The sequence below is a fragment of the Arvicola amphibius genome, chromosome 1 (assembly GCF_903992535.2).
Source record: "Arvicola amphibius chromosome 1, mArvAmp1.2, whole genome shotgun sequence".
Classification (NCBI taxonomy): Eukaryota; Metazoa; Chordata; class Mammalia; order Rodentia; family Cricetidae; genus Arvicola; species Arvicola amphibius.
The window spans coordinates 157,429,759-157,454,071 of record NC_052047.1 but is presented as its reverse complement, the minus strand read 5'-3'; the positions used below and the strand labels follow the sequence as shown (position 1 = coordinate 157,454,071).

Here is a 24,313-nt window from a genome sequence, read left to right as displayed (position 1 = left end):
ACAGAGAAACACATTCTTATGTTTATCTTCCAGATGAGGAGGGTAAGTTACCCACCCAAGTTTGCATGGAGAGTAATGGGACTGGAGTTTGGGCTCAGTTTCTGTCAGAGTTTAATGCCAGGAAGTTCACTGACACCGGCAAGTGTCCTGTGCCCTCGCCTTGACTCTGTCTTGCTGTAGGCACCCACGTGCCACTGTTCCCCACTCAGTCTATGAGCATCTAATTCTCCCAGAGATAGTTTTGTCCTAGACTTTGTCTCTCTCTTGAGTCTTAGCCCTTCCCTATAGAAGGAGTCTTGAGAAGGAGCTCTGGAGTTGATCTTGGGTAGAGCACACTTTTCTCCCAAGGCTCTTTTATACTTAGATGATTTACATGTGGGAGGTGTTCATTCCAGGAGCAGGGAATGACCCTTCTGCCTGGCATATAGTTTGTGTCCCTTCTTTTCGTTTCTTTGTTGAAGGCTTGTGACTTCTCTTAGGCTGACATAGTTTTGGAGGGCAAGAATGATCCCGCATGCTGATAGGAGCAGCTAGCTCTTTGCTGTCGGTAGGGAATGGACTTGGAGCTCAGAGAAGGTCACATGTAATTGGCTCATTGGTAATAACAGGTGTGTTTAGAGGGGTAAATTTCTTGACCCATTCCATTCTGGTGTTAAAAAATATGGGTGTACTATGTCAAGGAGGCATTTGCCACAGCCTGCAGTGCTGGGGTCTCCCTGTGGAGCCTGGGATACTCCAGTTGAGGGCACCATGTCATCAGTCCTAGACATAAAGGCTAGGAGAATGTTATCCGGCCATGAGCATATTCTGTGCAGTGTTGATTTTATTAGCTGATTCATGCTTTAATTCTGGACCTTCTTGGCCTGTGGGAATTGTGTATTATTTAAATATTAGTATATCAGACAAACACAGTTTAACAGCATGTAAGGCTAGAAGGAGCCTGTAAATGTGTCCTCCCTTTGCCTTCCTGTTTGTAAAACGTAGTTGGGATCTTGGGAATCATCACTCTGGACAACTTGGGCACAAAGCAGTAAAGGCACACAAATGTGCCAGCAAAAATGGCTCTTCCTGAGCCCCAGGAAGCTGACTTCCCTGTGCTAGCACCAAACCCTTATAGTCTCACTAGGCCACAAGTTCTTAAAAATTGGGAAAAGCTTGCTGCACATAGCCTTGGGTCAATAAGACTTTGGGGATGAGAGCTAGCTGAGAAATGTGGCACAGCAGAAAGAGCATAGGGAGTAGCTGCTGGGTGTGGAGAGGGCTGATTCTGTAGGAGGAGAATGGACGGCTAAACAGAATTCTAAGTCTCTTTTCTACTCTGAGAATCTCAGGCTGCTCAGGGATAGCTGCTCATCCATAAAGGAGGACAGAGAGCAATATTGCTAAATTCTGAAAGAATGAGGTGACATCTACAAGGTCAAGCAAATTCAGAAGCTGACATTTGGGTCACAACTAATGTGGGTCAGAGAATAAAGCATTACTTTGACTCCAAAGGCATTTTCTTTTAGAAATGGGCAGGGAGTCTGAGCAAGCAGGCATGCCTGGCGTGACTAGACACAAAGGGCCCAGCTCTCTTTTGAAGCCCACAAAAATCACCCAGTGCAACCACTGTCTTTGGAAAGCCTACGTTCTGCGCCTTCCCTCTTCTGTTTCCTCATTGATTAGTCTGATAGAGATGGAAAAGAATTCAGACATGAGCTAAGCCAGTATTCATTGGTTGGTGACTCCCACAGCCATAAATAAAATAAACACCACGTGTAAGTAGGCGGTGGTTTTCAGAACAGGCAAGATAGGAGCTAAATGTATAGAAAGAATGGCCCCATTACAAGCTCGGCCTTATCAAAATGGTTGCCTTGGGGTGGAAGGAATGAACTGAATCCCCTCTCTAATTATTCTAAGTCTTTAGGACTGAAACATACAACTCACATCAGGAGGCCTGTTACTGAACCTTTATCTCCCTTCCTTCTCCCTGCTGCCTAATCCTGGATTAAATCCCAAATGGATAAAATGGCGTTGCTAGCCACATTAGTGCAGTGAGTGTGGACCTGCCTGCTGCCAGGACGTGCTTTTATTCTTTTGGAAAAACGAACAGGAAATGATGATGGAAACCATTTGGAAACTGAAGGGGAAAAAGAAATAAATAAAAATACTAAAGCGATTACTGCAGGCGATCTGCGAACAGGAGGAGAAAACAAAAGACCCGTGATTTTGATTCATACCTTTGGAGAGGGCTTCCTTAATGACTGCTCTTTCAGGTCCCCAAAGCTGGGCTCATTTATCAGTCTGTGGTTTAATCCAAACCTATCAGGATGAAAATTCAAGGAGGATGAAGGTTAAGTGACAGGCACTCTATCCTGGAAAGGATGGAGTTGATGGGATCTAGAGAACATGACTTAGAGGCTGACAGGGGAAAGCGTCTCTCTGGCGCCACCCAAGAGGATGCAATGTGGTGGTGGGGACGCTGGCCAGGTGTGCTCATATGCGCTGCACATTTCCATAGTGAGTGCTGCCATTAGCTGCACTCGGGCCACGAATTCTGAACTGCATCTTCCCTATGTACCAATTTTCATAAATTTGAGGAGGTAAGTGTATCACAGTAGAATACAGTGGTATTAATTAGTGAAGAACCATTTTTAATACTAGTTAATTACTAGGAAGATGTCTGTAGCAAGGCTGTCTGGCCAGGTCTTCCTTCCAGCGCAGGTGCTTCTTGGGAAATCTGGTTTACTTGTCTTATAGTACAATGGCCAACAACTAGCAGGTGCCCATAGATACTTATTTAAGGCAAATTGAATTGTAAGGTGGTTAGCCTTGTGGGGGGCATTTTCTACATTGATTGAACCTCTTCTGATGGAATAGCTACCGTTGGCTATTAAACTTGTTACAGTGGCTTAGAGCTTGTTTTAGGAATCAAATTTGAAATGATCTGAAGTTAGTCCTTTGGCTCCATTTTCTCCAAGCATAAAGTAGAGATACCTATGTCATGGAGTTGTGAGAAGATTGACTAGACAGAGGGAAGTTAAAGGGAGATCACAGTCAATAAAGCGCTTGCTCTGAAGGCCTGAGGACTTGGATTCCATTCCTATAATTCCCGGTAAAAATGCTGGGCAAGCTTGCATATGCTTAAAATCAGCACTGGGTAGGTAAGGGCAGATGAATCTCTGGGTTTACTGGGACACCTTGTCTCAAATAAACTAGGGTGGATGGCAAGTGAGGAATGGCATCAAAAGTTGACTTCTGACTTCCACATGTGTAAATCCACATGGACATTTTCTAACATGTAACATACACACACACACAGACACAAGCACACACAATGAAATGGATTAATATTTATGAAAGTTCTTAGAAAAGAAAATATTATTGTGGGGGAAGTGGCTAGTTTTGCTGATGTTTTCAGTGCTGCTCAAGAATCAAATGTATACTTTTTAACAAGTAAAAATTACGAGTGTCTATATAGAAACTTGAAAAATATATTTGGCACAAGTAACGATACTTCCTTTTTTCCCATGTCTTCTTTTCCAGACCAGAAACATACTAAGACCATACTAAAAAGTGACAATTTGATATTTATGATGTTCGTGCACATCAGCCATGTCGTGTGACTGACCCTTCATCAGCACAGGTAAAAAGTTGCCTTCTTCTTGTGTTTAAGAGTTGTAATGAGACACCAGGAAGGTTTGCATGAGCTCTTTTCCCACTTTTCTTTGAATCAGAGATTGGCCTCTGTATCAGTACATGGTGTTTTAAGTGGATTATTTCCTGTTTTTCTTCTCCTAATTAAAGAGTGTCTTACCCAAGGAGACAATTGGCTCAGTGACAATGACACTTCTTTGGCATTAAAAGCTTGGGTGGCAAGTCTTTCGTTGCCAGAATTCTCCATTTTCTGGTGAGTGGACTGCTGCTTTGATCTTGCAACCCTTCTTGTCTATGGGCGGTTGAAAGGATGTCCTTTGGAAGAGGACCATGTGTGCTTATGGTTGAGCAAGATGCCATAGTGACAAGTTGGAGTATTTGGAAGACTCACTCATGTAGCTTCTCAGACTCGAAGGGATGTGCTCTTCTGTGGTTTTGGCTGTTTCTGTGGCATGTCCTATCGCCCTCAAGAGAGACTGCGGAATCCCACTGGTTTTGTGGATTGTTTCCAGAGATGTTGGGGCATGCTCACTTCTTCCCTCCTCAGGCTACCCTGAAGGTAGGAGGCCCTCAGTAGACTTTGCCTGGCAGTCACTTAGGTTGAAAAGGTACTACTCTCCGTGACCTGTCAGTCTCCCTTCCGTGTCCATGGTGATACATGGCACTGAAATATGCCTTTTGATAGACTCTCTTTTCCTTTGACTCTGTCACAAGTTCTTTTCCTGTATGGTGATTTTCCAGTTTTCTCATTCCCTCAGAAGATCCCTTCAGAACGTTCACATTTAACTTATTTAGAGAGATCAACAAATCTCTCTATAATCTGGTATAATGACAACTGCCAAAGAACAAATGGTAAGAACAACAGAAGCTTAAATATGAGAATCAATTAAGAAGAACCAGACATCAGGCCCAGCTGCCTTGAGTGATTCTGAAGCATAGCTTGAAATGTAGAAGATGTTTGAAGGGAGCCTTAAGTGGAGAAGCAAACAACCTATGTTGTCACCATGACAGTGGTGAGCTTGGTCAGTGACATCTCCTTACTATGGTAACTTGGTGATACAGAATCACTTAGAGAAGTTGGAAGAGTCAATGTTAGCCAATAGAGCTTGCGAGAGAATTCTCAAAACACCAAGAATGAAGGTATCAGCTTTAGCTTACCGTCTTGTAACCCATTGCGAGGCTGTGTAGATGTGAGGCTTATATACTCATGGTTTTGTGTGATATGTGGAGGTTTAGTTTCCTTTTTCTAAATACTTGTCTTCCAGAGGGGGTCAGTTTTTAAGGAGACTGTGGGAGGTATAGGAATTAGGATGCAACTGAGTCTCCAACGAGGTTGGAGTTACAGCTCCCTAAATTTGATCCTAATTTGTAATTCCCCCTGAATGGAGCCACAAGTAGCTTGCTATTGGAAGTGATGTAATTAATGATCAGTACTCATTTTGTATAGTCTGTGCACAACATCATGTGAAGTATAGGAAAGCAGTTCATGTATATGAAGGGAGCCCTTTGCACCATAACATACATAGAGAATGAGAGACACAGCTGCTTACACGGGATAGAGTCACATGGTGTTTTAAGGGGAAATTTGCCACACTTGAGTCCATTGCGGTAGCAACAGGAGGTAGCTTCACAACTACTGCAGTTTCTAACTTGACAGCAGTTAATTCGGTGCAGTTAGGGTTTTAGTGCATCTTTATACTTGTTTGTATCCCTCAACCGTGGATAGTACCATGTGTGTCTGAGCCCAAGCGCATACATTTTTGTAAACTCTAACTTTTTATAGAAGATCATGCATGTTTATGGTATATTAAAGATAAAATAGACTTTTAGTCTTGAGCAGTATTTTTCCAAGTTCTTTGATATTTTGAAGCTATGTGGTTTGTTTTTCAGATTTGTCGCAAATATCTCAAATCAAAATCTCCATACAAGTGACCCTAGTAGCTCAAAGGGTGTTGTTAAAGAGAGAGCTATATTTGCATATGCGTATGAGCTATCTTGGGGATAGGATCTAAGTCTAAGCATAAATTAAGTGTTTTGTATATACACTTTATGCATTGTCTAAAGGTGATTTCATACAATATTTTAGCAGAATTTTGTGCATGAGACAAAATTTCTTTTTGCACTGTGACATTATGGTGCTCAATAAGGTTGGACTTTTGGAGTATTTTGTATTTCAAATTTCCAGATTAGGGATGTTAAACTATATTGTTTTATATATTTCCTATTTGGAGAGAAATTCCAGTTTCAAATAAAAAACAACAGAGTATGTAAATTTAGGAAGAATCTTGTCTAGGTAACATGACTATGAATGTACTTAAACTGGGATCAGTTTGGAGGAGAGACCACTGTTGCTACGATGACACAGGGATAGAATCTATTTTTGTCTGAGGGGAGTTTGGATGTATGTTTCTTTTAATACTGGTCCACATTATAGAGCTTGTATTAACACTAGTTTTTGGAAGATAAGTAAAAGTCATCAGATTGTAACTTTCTCATTTATTATACTTTGGAAGATGAGAGCCAAGTTTACAATGTCATTTACCTAAAACAATAAATAGCTAGTGGTATATTTTATACTGTGACTTTTTATTTTTTAAAAAAGAAACAAAAATATTTTAATGTGTTTGTATGTAAGTATGTGAACTTGTGTGTGTGTGTGTGTGTGTGTATGTGAGGCCAGAGATTGCTATAAACTTTTCTTTCTTTTAGATATTTTTATTTTTATTGTGTGTTTGAGTGTTTTTCCTGCATGTGTATATGTATAATGCATATATGTATACATATACACATACACTAATATGTGAGTGCCTGGTGCCCATGGGGGTCAAAACAGAATGCCAGATCTCCTGAGACTGGAGTTATGAGTGGCTGTGAGTAGCCATGTTGGCGTGGGAGCCAACTATGAACCTCTGGAAGAGCAGCCAATGCTTTTAGCTAATTACCTATCTCTCTGGCCCCTTCAAGTGTCATTTTAATTGTTCTTCATCTTATTTTTGAGACAGGGGAGTTCACCAATTTAGCCAGACGGTCTGCCCAACAAGCCTCTGGGACCTTCTGTGGAGATCTGAACTTAGGTCCTCATGTTTGCAGGGTATAATAGTTATCTTCCCCATTGCAGGGATGAAGTAACTGATAACAGTAATTCCTTGGAGGAAGTTTTTATTTTGGCTTACAGTTTGAGAGGATACAGTTCATTATGGCAAAGAAATCATGACCAGAGGAGCCAGAAGCTGATTGGCCAGGCTGTGTTTGCAGCAAAGAAGCAGAATGCTTTGTATGTTTGTGTTCATCTCCTTCCTTTTTTTTTTAAATGCACCCTGGGATCCTAGTGCACAGGATGGTGTTGCCTACATTCAGGCTTGTATTCTCACCATCCATAACCTGATCTAGAAAATTCCTCTCTCAAATGTGCTTGGAGACTACTCTCCAAGGTGATTCTAGAGCCTGTCAAGTTAGCAATCAATTTTAAACTTCACACATTGGTAAACACTTCATGGAGCCATCTCTTCAGTCCTGAAAAGATATTTTACTTTTTAAAATAACAAATAGTAAAAATCTTTCTTCCCTGTCATTTGGGCCTTCTCACTTGATTTTGCTTCCACTAAGGAATTTATTCTCCTAATTAAGATAATGGAAATTGAAGTAATTTCTTCCATGACGTGCATACCTGGTGGGGTCTGTGGTCTCATTTCAATAGGCATAGGGCTTGTACTCAGATTTTCTTGAGTAATATTCTTTACCTTCCAAAAGTTACTGCAGCTGATTTCTGTGGAGGTGGGCACCTTCAGTCCTCTTTCTCTGTTTGATCACCATCTAGTTCCTCACTGATGAATGAGGTTATGAACCCTCTCCCTTTAGCCCCTGAGAGCAATGCAGTATGGTCACAAAGATTTGGCTCCCTTCTCACTTCCCTGAGAATGTTGAACCCAAGCCATCAGCACAAGATGACCTTCCACAGTTCAGGAAAATGTTCCTTGCTTAGGCTCCTACCCAATCTGTGCAATTCACTTAATAAAGAAGTAGCAATCTTCCCTCGATGGTGAATGGGCTCAGTTTGACCCCGGTCTCTTGAACTTTGGTTGCTTTCATTATTTCGAATGAAGACAGTGTGGTTGACTGCACACAATTGCTGACCACCTTACAAACCGGAGAGACATACAGCCTCTGAAAATCATGGCAGGACTGCTCAGGGTGAAAGATAATCTTCTGTTGGCCACTCTTGTCCCAGAACAATTTGACAGTGCTGACTTTTGTGCACACCTGGAAATGCTGCTCATCAAAACTTCTGCCTCAACTAACTGTGAGCTCTGTGCTGAACCCCAAAGGCTTCCAGGGCTTCATCTCTGAGGGCCCCCAATTTCAAAGAACCAGTCCTCTTGAACAAGAGGGAGGGAACTCCATTTCTTTTTTGACTCCCTAACAGCTCACAGCAGCGAACATTCAAACTTAAATATAAATAATTCAGCACTGCTTTCTTGGAGTTTCGTAAGCAATATTGGTTTCCTTTTCTTCCTTGTCAGTGCTCCCTTGTCCTTTACTGGGAGGAATAACCTTCCTTCTACACTGTCATCGACTTGGGCAGTAGCATATTTGGGGCAACAGCAAAGAGAAATTGACGATAACCTCAGTGGCTACAACCTTATGTGGCTCTCTAAAATGCTTATAAGAGTCCCCCTCCATTTTTATGCCATATGTCACAGGGTTTGGTTTTTCCTATCTTAAAAAATTTTAATGCTTTATTACATTGTGTTACTGGGGCCATTTCTCCCCCTAAGAGAAGCATGATTGCAATAACAGTTTGACATGTTTTTTTATGAAGGCTCTTCTCCACAAGGGCTGGGCCTTACTATTAGAATGCTGCCAATTTCCTTTGTGGTATTTGTAACGTGGGTACCAAATATAGTCCCTCTCATCCCTTGAATTGCCTTTTATAGTTAACCGATTAATGAAATAGAAATAATTATGAAACTGTGGGCCTAAGCACTAAGAGGAAGAAAAGAACCTGCCTCAATTTCATCAATCTGCAATGAACTCTTTCCTTTTATAGACTGCCTGTCAACTAAAAATTCATTTAGAATGCTGGATGACTCAGAAAGATTTTGCACTTCTTTAAAAGGAAGACACGTTTTTCTCAGCAAGGACAACTGTATTTCTGGGTATTTTCTGTTTTACAGGCACCCGAGTTGCCCCCTCTTGCCCTTCCGTTCTCTCTCCTCCCCTTCTTCCCTTCTCTCACCTCTCTTTCTCTTCCCCACTTTCCTTCTTTTCTATGTTGGAGACTGAACTATGACCTCACACATACTGGACAAATTCACTACCACTGAGTTGGATCTCTAAATCTAATTTTTCTCTTCCTTTCTTCTTCCTTCTTTCTATGATGTTTTTTTTCTGATTATTAATGGCTTGTTTTGTGGCAAAAATTCTAATAGATTAGGTTGGGCTGATACAAATATGAGAAGACTACACATGGCCATTAAGGTGTCGCTCAGAAGACAAGTAGACAGTGGTGTGGTTGTAATGACTGTGAAGATAAAATCCATGCTGGGTACCGGGGAATTCCAAGGAAGGATGGTGGAGGAGGGGATGAACTCTGCCTTGGATGGGCTAGTTGTCTCTGAGAAGGGGACATGTGAGTGGGGTTTGGATATAAGAACAGGAGTTTCTTGGGGGTAGAGTTCAGAGGAGAGAGACACGGCAAGGTGATGCATTCAGAAATGTGTTACTGAGGAAGAAATACTGACATTTGAGAAATAAACACAACATGGGTATTTCCCCAAGAGAGAAAGGGAAGAGACAAAGGAACATTTTACTAGTCAGTTTTTCTCACTATGGTGAATTACTGGCATCCATTAGTTTATGTAGAGAAAAGATTTATATTGGTGGATAGTTTTGGACCTTCTGGCCCATGAGCACTTGGCACTGTGGTGAGGCCGCCCACTGTGACTCAAGTTTGTGATTGAGTAAACTGCCTGCTTCATGGCCAGGAAGATGCAGAGAAGAAAAGGGAGCGGCCAGGCTCTTACCATATCCTTTGAGGATACACTTCCAAAGAGTTAAAGAGCCTTCCTCAGGCTTCATCTTTTCAAGGTTCTACTAATAACACTATCCTACAGGCCAAGCCTTCAGCACACAAGATTTAGGGAGACGTTCAGCATCCTAACTATATAACATGTTTTCTGGGCCGAGGAGAACACCAACAGCTATTCTTAACTATTGCTGGTATTGGACCATTACTGTTGACACTGATTATGCTATAATATATATATACCTTACATAAGAGGAAACTGAGACAGACACAAGCCAGTTCACTGAGACTCTTCATTCTCATGGACATGCATGGCAGAGTCAGGACTCCCCATTCTCATCTCTCTGAATGGCAGAGTCAGGACTCCACAATTTCATGGCCTTGTCTCAAAAGCAGTACAGCAGGAAGCAAGGACCTTGAAGAAGAACTGACCTTTAAAAACCAGTAATTGTGCTAGGTGACAAACTGACCCCAAAGCCCCATGACGTGGAATTCTAAAACCCATGGTTTTCTCATGAAACTCAAAGATAAGAGATGTTGACTCTGAAGCCTTGCACTGACGCTAGTCATGTTCCTACCACTTTGCTGCATGCAAGGCAAGGGAGGCGGTAAACTATACTGAGATCATTTGAGTGCTGTGCTAGGGAAGCCTTTAGCCTCAAATAGGTTATGCTGAAGTGAAAAATAGCCTCCAGACATCCTTAAGACAAACTCTCTTGGCTCGACTTCATGCATCTGTCCAGTGGTCTGCAGCTGACTCTTGCTACTCATGCAGGCAGGGCTCAGATGGTGAGCTCGCATATCACGCTCTTGCAACACTGGCTTCGCAGTGCAGATACTGGGTGCTGCAGAGTGGAGCACAGCCATGCAATTGCTTTGGCCTTGTAGGGATGCATAGTACGCCTGCTGTCCTTTGATCATGCAGGACGAGTCATGTGGCCAGCTTGATTTCAAAGGGCTGAGAGATGGCATGCTGCTTCGGTATATCACCTTCACCCTCAGACTCTAGATGACTTCGCAGGTGCCGCTTCAGCGGCTGTTTGTTTTTCTTGTATTGTTACAGTTGTAACTAACCAGATATATCTTTTAAAATGAAATAAGACAAAATCCTTAGTTTTTCAGCAATACTAGCTACATTCGAAGACCTCAATAGCCAAGTGTGACCAGTGCCTCCCATTATGGAAACCACAGAGATGAAACATTTTTATCATTGTAGAAAACTGTATTGGACAATAATGTCTAGAGAAGGGGCAAGCAAACTTTTCTATAAAAGTCCAAATAGTTAATAAGTTGGAGTTTGCAGGACATCTGGACTATGTTGTAAGTGTTCAAGTGTACTGTTACAGGGTGAAGGCAATCCCAGATGATATGAAAGCAAATAATATGGTTGTTTCCCAATAAAACTTTATTAAAAAAAAACTAAATAGGCAGCAGACAGATCTGGCTCATAGACACTCCTTTTGCAGTCCCTGGTCTACACCAATGGTCTCCATAAAAAGTGGGGTCTATTTTTTAAAGGCCACCCAATCAATATACAAAAAAGCATTATATTTTTAGTTTATATTAAGAATAAACTCTAAACATTTTGCACTTGTACCAATCATCTTGCATGGTCACCTGTGATATATGTTAAGCAGGAGTTTCAACATCCATGGATATGTACTTAGCTGTTTATTGCCATCCTTCACTTTCTAACACACTGTGACCTAATATAATTCATATAGCTTAGTTATACGACGATGTAAATTTGGGATATGTTACTCTTATCCACATGAAGAAATGACTTGAGCTATTTCTGCAAAGACTCCACCAAGTGTTGCTCCTCCCTCTGTATGAGTCACAGGGGTTAAGACAACAGTAACCACGTTCCTGCTTTGTCATCTGGCTCCCTGTTAAGTTCCGTCAACCTGGAAAGTCGGAGGAGGAACTAGAGGCATGTCCCTTCATCTGCCTTCTGCTTATGCTTTTGTTATCCCAACTGGTTCCAGTAGCAGTTGGTCCCATTCCCAGCTTCTTCTCACACCGTGACACCCAGTGCAGGAACACCAGGCAGCACCCTTTCCTTGAGTGTGAGCCCTGTTCCATGGGCTCTGTCACCCAGGACAGCCGTACTTCATGTCTGCTTTCATCCTCTTTTCTTTTTGAGTCTGACTTTGTGAAGTCATTCTTTCTGTGACTCGTGTTGCCTTTTCCACCTCTAATTCTCCCAGTACTTCTGCAATTTCCTTTAAAAATTCTCTGTTGCTCAGACACGTACTCACAGATACATAGTGAATTAAAGTATGTGTCTGATAGTGAAGTGCTGGTCAATAAAAAAATGGTAGCATTGACAATATATAGAGTAAAAGACAAGACAAGTTAATCAGAGAAGTCAGAAAGGACTATTGAGAACTAGACTGACTTTGCTTCCTTCCTTTCTTCCTTCCTTGGGATCAAACCAGGCTTTACCTCTGAGCTAAATTTCCCAGCTCAAAAGATGAATTTTTCATTCCCTACAGTTCTGGATGAATCTTACCTCTGGTTTATAATGTGTCTGAAGATTCTAGTTAATGATGATAAGAAGACAGAGGAACAATACAAGAGCAAAGCACCCTTCATAAAAGGAAGAGCCGCCTATGGAATTCTTAGAGAGATTTGGAACCATTAGGTATCAGGTGTTTTCTTAAATGGACTAAATTTCATTCATGTTAAATGCTTAAAAAATAGCGTTCTGAGTGTAGGCACTATATTTCAGTTGGGTTTAATGCTATAGTAAGAACTTTAGGCAATTTGTAGCCTGCATAGACAATCAATGTGTTCACTAAAAGAATGAATGTGTACTGACTGTTGACCTATCATCATCATCATCATCATCATCATCATCATCATCATCATCATCCTTCTCCTCTATAACAAATCCTCAGACAGAGTAGGCAACTTTTGTATACCTCTGTAACTAAAAGAATACATTTGAAAAAATAAAAAAGTCAGTAATAATATAGATTCATGTAACCTATATAACAAACATGACTGAATTATTTATAGAATTATCTACTTAAAAATGCCAGGACACACATCCTATTTGTGTGCAGATGGGTCGATACAGGGCTGTAAATCAGTTCTTAACAGCTGTCGAAGGATTCAAAACACTTACAATTAACCTAGAAATTAATGACAAAATTATTAGAAGATTCTCAAGTGTTAAGTGGTTTTGAATTATCCATGGGTCAAAGAGGAAAATATTTTTATAAATGATAATGAAAATGTCAGTTCATGACTTGAGGAATGCTGGCAAAGCCACATGCAAAGAGAACATGTGGACTTGTAGCAGAATGGAAGAACACCAAAAGACAAATTAAGAACATTCTACCAAGAAATCAGCTACAGAGTAGCAAACTAAACTAAGAGATATTGAGAGGAGAAAACCGTAAAGAGAAACTCAGAAGTAAAGGAAAGAGGAAATTAGTGAACAGAGGGATCATAAGAAGAGGCTGCTGAAATTCTTCAGCCTCTGTCAAGTTTTACAATGGTTAAAAACAAACAGCAACCAGAACTGAAACCCCAAATAGGACAATCCAGAAGGAAAAATGGTTCATCATCCTGCAAGTTAATTCAGTAAATTTGAAATTTGCAGTATAATGGGAAAGTGTATTGCGAACCCAGCGAAGCAGATCCCAGAAGAAATAGAAAGTTCTGTGCAGTACAAAAATGTTGACAGAAGTTGAAGGGCTAAGTAAGTGCAGAACTGTGCTGTGTTCAGGGCTTGGGAGATTCGGGAAGCTCCCTGTCTCTCCAAACTGGGATGCACTCAGGACTAGAGCTGTGTGCATCCAGTGTGTTTTTGCTTTTATGATGCTAGTATGAATGGTAAGAATCTGACCCTAACACTTTTATGGAAAAGCCCAAATTCTAGGAAAGCAGAGACATCCTTAAGTAGATTTGGATGGGTTTTAACTTGTATGAGCCACTTTAGTGAGTGTAGTGTGCTAATGGTGCACAGACATATGAATATACTAATATTCAGAACCAGACCCATGAATAAGTGTAGGCTTTATTTATTGCAAATCTTTCACTTAAAGTCTGTAGAAAAAGAACAGTATTATTTTTTGTAGTTGATGCTGTATTGATTTTATACCCACACAAATAATAGAAATCCTACAATAGTGGATGACTAGGAAAACAATGGAAACTTTTAGAAGATAATTTAGGATAAAAACTTTTGAATTCAGAATGTTGATGACTGACTGGGAAAAGTTGTTGAACTTGACCTTCTCAATTATGAGAGTTTCTTTATATAAAAAACCCTTACCTATCGACAGAGAAACAAGTGTTTGGGGAAAGTATTTGGACCATAGGTAGTAGAGAGGCTTGCAAAATAAATTCCTACAAATCAATATGGAAAAGAGAGGCTTCTAGAGCAGTTATTCCCGAAAGGTGACATCTAGAGGGCAAAAAAGACTTCAGAAGGATCTTAATCTCATCAATTCTTAGGAAAATCCAAGTCTCCACTTTTGCACGAGGCCAAAAGGCTTCTGTTACATCATTAACCAGAATCAAGGTCAATGTTTGTGCCAAACAAGTTTCAGGGAATCTGGTCTTAAAAGAAAAGGTAATTTCTACTTGGAACTCCACAGTGGTATTATGTCTACCATGGACCCCTGTTATGATGATGGTTCCATTTAATAGCACAGCTAGTGATAACATCACAGCTACCTCAGTGTGTGATGATGTACTCACTGTGAAGCCTGAATGATGAGGAAGGAAACTACCTAACATCTTTCTTGGACCAAGTCTCCACTGTTTAGCCAAACAACTTTATTTAAAGCTGAATCACAAACCATGAGGAAGGCTAAATATAGATATCAACAGTAAGAAAAGTTGCTGAGGATGTGGGATGACCAGAATTTTTCTTTTAAGAAATTTTGTTGGTTTAAAATATAATAGATTCCAACCATATTAAGAAATGAAACTGGGCAGTGGTGGTAATCCCAGAATTTGGGAGGCAGAGGCAGGAGAATATCCAGAGAATCTCTGTGGGTTCAAGGCCAACGAGTTCTAGGACATCCAGGACTGTTACACAGAAAAAACCTGTGTTGCAAAAACTAAAACAACAACAAAAAGAAATGGTTACCTGCTTGCTCAAGTAAATAATCCCCACTCATCCTCATGCAAACAATAATTAAATGCAGTGGGACTTTCTCTCTCTAATTTATACACATACATACACTTTCTTTCATGCTCTCCCCCCCTCTGTCTGTCTGTCTGTCTGTCTGTCTGTCTGTCTCTCTATTTCTTCCCCACACTCTCCCTATGACTCACATACTCTCACGCACACTATGAAGGAAGGAGGGATCTGGTGGGAGGGGAGGGGATAAGAAACGATAATGGGGGTGACATGATCAAAGTGCACTATGCATGGATAGAATTTTGAAAGTATAAATTTCAAAGCAGTGAGTATCTTGAAGAGGTGGTTATGCCACGAGTGCCCCACCCACATGGAAGGGATTGCTGCTATAATAAAATACTGGGTTTTGTTCTCTTTCCTTTTCTCTTTCTTCCTTCCCCCTCTGTCCATTCTTCTCTCTTCTTCTCCCTCTTCTCCCCTGCTTTCTGTATCTTCTTGCCTTTTGCTAGATGGTGTCACAAGAAGCCTTTCACCTCCTACAGGCCCTGTGATATTGGGTTCCCCCCATCTTGTGAATTATAAGGCAATAAATTTTGGCTCACTATAAATTTCACTGTCGCAGGTATTCTGCTGTGGCAGCACAGACCAAGCTCCTGGGCTGACCTAAAGGAATACCTTTTATCTTCCAGGTGGCGAGAAGTGCAGAATCATTATACTTTTCAGGAGCTCTCTTATTTTCATTCAAAGCTGTTTGTCAGTTAAACAGCGGGTGCTATTTAACAAGGGGAAATAAGCTTGCTGGAAAACATGGTGCACAAATGGTAGAACGACGTAGGAGTCTTGACAAGTTTAGCCTGATTAAAAAAGAGTAGGAAGGGCTAGATAATGCTAACTGGTGCCAGCCTGGGAAGAGTCATAAAAAATTCAGGGTCTGCAGCGACCTTCTGAAAATTTGGGCACAATTAACTGTATGTAGGCATGAACGAACTTCCTTTGAAAAATGACTGTTAAAGCTAAAATCTAAACGCTCAGAAGAGGATGAGTTGATGATGAAGGATGCCATAGTTTGAAAAGGACATCAAAACTGTTGTTCTATCAGTGACTTTACAAAAGGAGCCCTTTGCAGCCACTGTTTGGCTGGTGGTCTCTGATGGGTGACTGATCTGTCTCCTGCTAGAATCCTTCCCTCACCACCATTTAGACTTTCGCTTTTCTTTCCAGGATCTAGTCACTTATTGCCCACTCTGGATAGGTCTAAGGTGCCAGTGGGTCCAAGGAGGCTGTTTACAGAGAGAGGTTTGTTTTGAATTCCCTGCCTTATCCCATTGTGTTCTCTTCCACCAACTGGCTGATGGCCTAGTTGCAGCAAGGACAGAGGACTAGTCAGCAAAGTTTTTCTTGAAATTATTCCCTATTAACCAGACTTCTCCTTCCTCCATTATCTAAATTTAGAAATGAATTGCCAGCAGGCTTGATATAATCATCAAATGAACCAATTATTGAACACCAGAGCGCCCAGCAAGAAACTCAAGGTGATTTTTGCCTCATTACAGAGAGAATGTTGAATGACTTTCTTTCATTATCAGTTGAAGCCGCTCCTGTTACTTGAGTGATTTCTACCGGTGTTACTCTGGGAACAGCTTTCATAGACCCAACTGGCTCTCCAGACCTTTGTTTAAGTCCAAACTTCTAAAAAATCCATAGAGTGTGTATGTTTGTAAACATGATTTCCATATAGCTGTTTTTCATGTTGGTTATTTTCTAAACGTTTTATTTGAAGGTAGCTCTTTGTAGCATACATCAGTTGAAGTGTAATGTGAATAATTGGGCAGGTATTTGGAACCGTGTAGGGGGTTCCTGTAGTCAACAGCTGCATTTAACCGAGCGCTATATGAACATGGTAAGAATTTATTTAAAGATTATGTATGTGTATCTTGGAGTTACATGTGTAGGTTTTTCTTAAGTGTTAGGTGTGAAAGATATAGAGGCTTAGAGAGCATGGCTTAAATAGTTCTTGAAGGCTTCCTTAGAGATGAAGGGTTTTTCTATTACGTGGATGGTGATTTGGGGCCAGCTCACGCCAGGTAGCAAGGCTGGCTGGCAAATGCTCATGAATATAAGGAATGGTCTGCTACACTTCGCCATAGCTAAACATTAAATTACATGTACAAGAGTAAACGTCGTTTTGTGGTACTAGGATTGAATCCAAGCCATGTACTATATATATTAGGCAAATGCTCTATCAGTGAGCTATTTCTCTAGGCACTTTTGAAAATCTGAGTTTTAAGTAGTAAGTTACCAAGTTGCTTGAGCTGGCCTCACACTTATAGGCCAGGAAGGACTTGAATTTTGACCTTCCTGTTATACCCTCTCAAGTAAAGGAAGCCATAGTGGTGTACTATTAGCTTAGATGAAACTAATTCTAGTAAAAACAAACAAAGGCAATATATTTACATAAACTATCCGTGGTTATTTCACCACATTTTGCAATAGTTTATGCTTCTTCACATTGGAAAATGAAACTGTTAGACAAAGAAGGACTGATACATTGACCTTGTCTACACAGGGTTCAGCTTGCCGGCACCACTTCACTCTTTAGGGCTAAAGGAAACATCCCTGGGAAGAATTCAGCTGGTGCACTGAAGGATATGGTTCGTTTCCTTCTTTGAAACACTGGAATACTCATGCTTACTCTACGTAAAAAGAGTTGAAACCACTGGGCTAGAGCTAAGATCTGTCTGTGGTGGATGCTGGCTGGGAAATACTCTTTCTAGCCTATTCTTTGTGGTGTTACTAATTCCATACAGTCAGGTTTGACTCACTAACTCTGCCAATTGCTGCATATTGAGAATTTGCTTCCTTGATCCATTCTAGAATTTATATTTTAAGTTTTGTTTCCAGCTTGATAGAAAACCATTCCACAAGTGAACAGAGTGTTAAAAACTAAAAGCCACAAATGACTCGTTTTCTTATATTAAGATATAACAATATGGTCACTGTGGGGGAGATTTTGCGGGTTCAATGGTTTTGTTCTATTTTTTTTTTTTGAGCTTGTATTAGCCTTTGCACTAGTAATTTGAATGGTCTGTATACTTGAAGACTCTTAGCAACCACTCACATCAAAGTGCTAACCATTCACCAGGCATTATAATTTAAATATTGATCCTCTAAAGACTAAATGAGAATGAGTAGGCTCAATACTAATTAGCAGGGATCTTGAGGGGGCAATTATAGTTTGAAATTCAAAAAATTTTGAATAGGAATTCTGATTGAAATTTATAGCAACCTTATCAGACTGTTAATTTTTTTTCTGTGAAATTGGAATTTGTGAACAATCTTGATGGCTCTTATGATAAGTGAACTTATAATTCCTCAAGTTTATGAAATAGTTTAGGTGGAGAGGGCTTGGTGAAAGACTAATGATAATTGTACTGTCTGGAGAGATGAGTGATGGGGAGCACCGGATGTGCCTGCCCTGTGCATCCTTTCTGCTTTATTACACAGTAGAATCTCAAGTTTAGTAGATGAGGCCCATCCAGAAGACTGCTCATGATGCCTTCACGGGCTTTGCTAGGGAAGCGGTGAGAGCAGGCTCACTCATTAAGTGTTAGGCACTTCACCACCACCCTGTAGCTCGAGCTAACGGAGATTCACACCTCAGAACAGCACACTGAAGCAGGACAAGCTAAATCTGCCTTGTCAACAAAGTAGGAACTGTTAGGACAAGCACAAGATAGTGTGAAGAAGTAAAGAGGGAAAAATTCTAAACTGGGTGAGCAGAAGGGGTGGCTGGGGATGTAGTTCAGTTGGTAGGATTCTTGGCTCTCATGCACAAAGCCCTAGGTTTGATCTTCAGAACCACGTATATCAGGTGTGGTGGCACACATCTGAAATCTATTGTTGAGGAGGTAGAGGTAGGAGGATCAGAAATTCAACGTCATCCTAGGCAATCTAGGTAGTTTGAGATATTTTAAGGGCTATGTGACAGCCTATCTTTAAATAAATACGTGAAAATTAAGTACTTGGGAGGGACAGAGATGAGGATTGCTCCCAGAACCCAAGATGTTAGGACCAATACCTTTTCAAGGTTTCCTACTATCTTGTAGCACTCTACACAGTGTGGATCCTAGCTTGACTCAAATTGACTGTAGGTTTAGAGGGTTAGCCTCAACAATTAGGGAGTTTCCCCTTGCTACTGTGGATCACGTTCTGCCATGGAAAACTAGAAAGTAGTGCTGGTAAAGAGACAAAATATTTCAGCAGCATTAAAGGAAAGACCATTAAAGGAAAGCTATTTCCTGCTGGGCAAGGGAATGGGGGCTCTGGCCTGGTTGGAGATGTAACATTCCAGTCGGGCTGGTCAAGCGCCTGGTTAAGAATCTTCGGAAGACGGGTTCACCTGTGAAAGATGTGGGAGGAATAGTTATCTCTTTAATGAGATAATGCACTTTTCCTCGCAGAATTCCAGACTCCCCGCCCTCACCCACAGAGGCTTACAGAGAAGAGCAGCAGCTCCCCTGCTTTTCTGAATTAGAGATGGTAACTTCCCCCTTTCTTCTTTCCGTCTCTTTCCTAAGCATGCTTCCCTGGACACTTCGGGCTTCCTTAGTCTTTCTCTAAAGTCCACCCTACATCTTTTTCCGGGTGGCTGCCTGTTTGCTGAACCTCCATGCCTAACTCAAAATGCATGGCTTTCTGTTTCTTCTGTCTTTCTCCTCCAGGCAGCTACCAGGATTTACAGCTTGCCTGCTCTGGAGATTTTCTTTTAAACTTCTAAAATCATCCTTGATCTTTCTTCTGAGTTCTTTCTAATTTCCCAGAGGGGAACCCAGTTTCCCTGGCAACATGTGGCAATGTCCCCAAATTTCCAGTAACAAACGAATGCGTGAGGCTTCCTGAGCAATGCCGTCACAGCACCCTTGACCCCTCAGTTTTGAACTGGGACGTCTTTTTCATTCACTTCCGTGACCCTCACACTCCCCTCTCCTCTGTACATAACAGGGTCTTTATTTGTTTGTAAACCCACCACATGGTTAGCTTTGTTAATACGATGACGAGCACTAGGTTAGATAGTCCCTAAACATCAATGTTGAACAGAAAGAATAAAGAAGCCCAGTTACAGGAAAGGATGCATTGACTGACAGGCTTTTGAAGCTCATTCATTTATGTTACGTCACTAAAAGTATTGAAATTGAGGGCTGAAGATAGAGCCCAGTGGTTAGAACTCTCTCTGCTCTTCCAGAAGGTCGGAGTTAGGTTCCCTGCACCCACACCGGGCCGCTAACAAGAGACTGTAACTCCAGTGCCAGGGAATCCACTCTTCCTACTGGCATCTGCGATCTCCCACACCCACAGAGCATATATTCCCATACATACACACAGAAATGAAAATTAATTTAAACATAAAATAAAAAAGGAAATTAGAAGTTTTACAGGATCGTCAGTACCAGATACAAATCTACCTGGATGCAATACTGTAAAAATGCTAAACTTGTTGACGGAAGAAGTCGTTTTTTTTTTATTATTATTATTTTTCTATATCACCTGAGTACAAAGAAACCTGAATACAAACTCAGGTAAGGCTTTTCACGGACCTTCCTTCTTTAAGTCACTAGTAAGATGTTAAACATGCCCTTAGGCTGGTTGCTTTCTTCTTTTCCCTTTGTCTCTATGCATTATTGCAGTTTTTAATACTACTAATGACTTTGAAATGGGACATTGACTCAGAATTAGTGACAATCAAGCGTTAATGGTCCTTGCCTCTGTGGCCCATCAGCAACTCATCTCCTCTGACATTAGTTCCAAGGAAATAAGCTAGATCAGGCTTTCTCAAGATGTGGCCATTTAGAAAAGATTCCCGACTGCCACAGGACACCTTTTATTCATCTTTTTTTTATGGCTTTCTCTATTTCTAGTCTTGACTTATGTTTTTGATCAAAGAGAGTGATCTATGTTCGATTTTATGGGAAGGTAAATGAGAGAAAGAAAAAATGAAATAGAAGATAATGCTCAACTTGAAACCATGCAACACAATAAAATTAATCAAAGAACATGATTGGCAGAAATGACTTAAGAACTTACCTAATAAAACTCATTCCCATTTTTAAAAGTGAAGAAATGAAGGAGACAAGGTAACGTTCTCAAAGTCTGTAAAAGAAAAAGGATATTCATATGACATGTGGGTTCTTGTGCACTGGATGAAGATTGCTGGCTCTAGCTCACATCAGCGAGGGCAGTCTATTACTAAATGCTGAGAACGTTGTGAAGGCCAAGTGTGCTGGCCCCAGCTCACATCAGCCAGGACGAGCCATTACTAAATGCTGAGAATGCTGTGAACTGGTTGCTAACACCAGTTACCACCACCACCAACAGTTTGTAAACCTTATAGTTAAGGCAATTATATTGAAAAGCAAACAATATATACCCAAAGCTTATTTTCTAAATATTTACTTTTTAGGTTACTTGGTCTTGAGGTTATTTGCATGCAGAAAAACACTAGGTCATTGGCTCTCAATCTTCCTAATGCTGTGACCCTTTAATAGAGTTCCTCATGTTTACAGTGATCCCCAAACATAAAATTATTTTGTTACTACTTCATGACTATAATTTTGTTACTGTTATAAATGATAATATTTGTGTTTTTCAGTGGTCTTAGGCAATTCATTTGACCTACATACAAAGGGGTCTTGACCAACAGGTTAAGAACCACTGCATTAGATAACTGTGAACATTTTTTCCCGTTGTCACACTGATTTAAGTGGTAGCAATTGACCACATGGAAATTGGCAAATGGCAAATATTAAAATCAATTTTTCCCCTCTCTCTTTCCCTTCTTCCCTCCCTTTGTTCCTCCCTTCCTTCCCCTCCCTCCCCCTTTTCTTTCTGTCGTTTGTTAACTTATTCTCCAGCTGTTTGGTATTTGGCTAATGGGAGACCTAGAGGAGTTTGGAAGGAGTCATGGCGTTTCATTCACCTTTGGGGTCCCTTTGCTAATCTTTGAGTAATACCACTGCTTTGCCATATGCTATTGAGTTGCTTACTTTCTGTGACCAATTATTTTCATTAAAAACAAAGAAAAGCCTTCAGGGCTAGAATAGAGTTCAGCGAGAGCTCCCAGTCAGTAAAGGTAAAAGTGCTTTCTGTGGGGTGGTGGCGGCGCACACCTTTAATCCCAGCACTCTAGAGGTAGAGGCAGGTGGGTCTCTGTGAGTTTGAGGCCAGCCTGGTTCCAGACAGGCTCCAAAGCTACAGAGAAACCCTGTCTCGAAAAACCAAAACCCAAACCCAAACCAAACCAAACCAAACCAAAACAACCCCCCCCCAAAAAAAACCCCAAAACAACAACAACAAAGAGTTTCATCTTTAGGATCCACATGGTAGAACAGAGAACCAGTTCCCAGAATCTGTCCTGTTATCTGAACACACATACAGACACCCGTCAGGACACATTCACACTCCATCCCTGCATAAATATAATCAATAGCTATTTGAAATACTTGCATGGTTTCCTGTTTTATTGTTTGGACCTTGTCTGACACACATAGAAAAATTATTTAAACTTAAGTCTTTTTCTTGTAGCATTTTCCATATCAGACTTTACACATTTCCAATGATAAAGCTACATTCAAGAGAGATGGAAGTGTCTTTCTTTATTCCAGAACCACAGAGCCCAATTGCAGAGCCCCAAAGGCCAAGTGCTTGTGGAAATGTCTGTATTGTGTTGTTGAAAAGCCGCATGTGTGATACCAGGATCCGGGAGAATCCCGTTAATATTCTGAGCCAGATGAGAGAGAAAATTCACCAGACTTCCTGAGGCCATCTACTTCATCTTTAGGGTCCGAGTTTTGATTCGATAACTCGCGTGCTGCCCTTGATTAGATTTTCATTAGCTTTTTTTTTTTCTTATGGCGCCATGGTGACTAAATGATATCTATAATTGGAAATTTAGTAGGAAAAACTGTATAGTTTGAAAATAGTGAATTGATTTTCTGAAAGTCAAATTGACAGTCTTAAGAAAAAAATCAAAAGGTACTGGGTATGGCTGCAGTGCCTGAGCATTGCTGATGGACCTCCCTTAGATTATCATTGTATATATTGATCAAAATCCACACGACTGTGGGACATGGAAGGAGGCCGATGCTGGGAAAGACAACTTTCTCCTTCTCCTCATGGGTTTGTATAATACAGAGAAAATAGATTTCATTTAAGGAATCAGTAAGTATTTCATATTTCCTCTCATGGGGAAGCACAGATTTCCACAATGTGCTCAGATGGCTTAGAATATAAACACTGCTCATATAGTTTTGCATCTTATATGCTTCCTTTTGTAATCTGCTATTAAAAATATGAAAGACTATCGATTAAATTTGTCTACATGGATACATCTACGTTAATGTATGATGATTAATTTTAAATTAGTATGTGCACTCACAAAGTATTTTAAGATGGTATAATGATGTCTGAATTGATACCCTTGCACAGCCTCTCATTAACATTACCAAAAGCTAGATATGGGGTGGCAGGAACAGGTTTTTTTTTTCAATGGCATGCCAGCAAGCCAAGCAGGTTGTATATGAGTGCCATACTCAACTTTGACCACAAGATGTCGCTCAATCCGTTATGAGTTAGATCTTTTGTTACCAGCAGAATGACGTTTCCATTTTATATGCTCTCCAATTATATATTAACATTCATGGTGGGTGGGTTGGAGGATAAGAGACCCTGACTCTTTTCAGCCTGTGTGAGGAAAATTAGGAATAATTTCTTTATCTTTTCACAAACCCAGGCTGAGAATTCAGATGTCATAAAATTGTCGCCTCCCCAGTTTTTGGGTTGTTGTGTCTGCACGGCCACACTGGCCCTGCCTATCACACAGTCTTTTACATAGAGTCATCAGTACCATCTGCCCGGACCAAGTAATTTCCTGCCGACCCCCAGCAGCAACATACGCAACAACATGTTTCTGTAATAATCGAAAATGTCAAAAGATTGCAAACAAGTCATCAGATGTCTGTGCTTCAAGGTCAATTAAATAGTCACAGCATGGCAGTCCAGACAGAAAGCTCCCAGAAGTAACTGTGTGCAAAGACAGTCACTGGGCCAGGGTGATGTTGTTTATTGCTCTAGTCCCTGTCTGTGGTTAGGAAAAGAAATCCAGGAGGTAAAGATTGGAAATGCTGCAGTCTCTTGCTTTCCTATCAAATTCGCCCTAAATTTAAATTTAGACCTTGCAGTTTTTGACATGCGATGGGGGTAAGGCTTCTCTTCACTTTCCTTATGACCAATGTCTAATCTAACCGATGGCTGATTGTAAGGCAGGGCAGCCTCTTATTAAAAATATCTCCTGAGAAGTGGCAGGGCCACAATCAGACAGGAAGCAGGTGTGTTACCTCCCCTGGGGAACATCTTATAGGAAGGTAACTTTGCCCTTTCCTCAAATTAATTTGGCAACAACAGAGCTGATTTGGCCCTTAGGCAGGACGGTTTCTGGGATGTCAAGAAATAGCCTTTGGCATATTAAATCCTTAGCAGTCACTTTCATTTTAGCG

General features: G+C 40.8%; 1 long non-coding RNA gene across 2 annotated transcripts in view; it reads left to right on the top strand.

The window, feature by feature from the left end:
* The window catches only part of LOC119805933, a 112,652-nt gene that overhangs the window by 49,617 nt on the left and 38,722 nt on the right, over nt 1–24,313 (top strand). For both annotated transcript variants that reach the window (XR_005284041.1, XR_005284042.1), the window contains exon 3: nt 3,526–3,625. This is a non-coding gene — a long non-coding RNA (uncharacterized LOC119805933). The remainder of the gene's footprint in view (nt 1–3,525; nt 3,626–24,313) is intronic.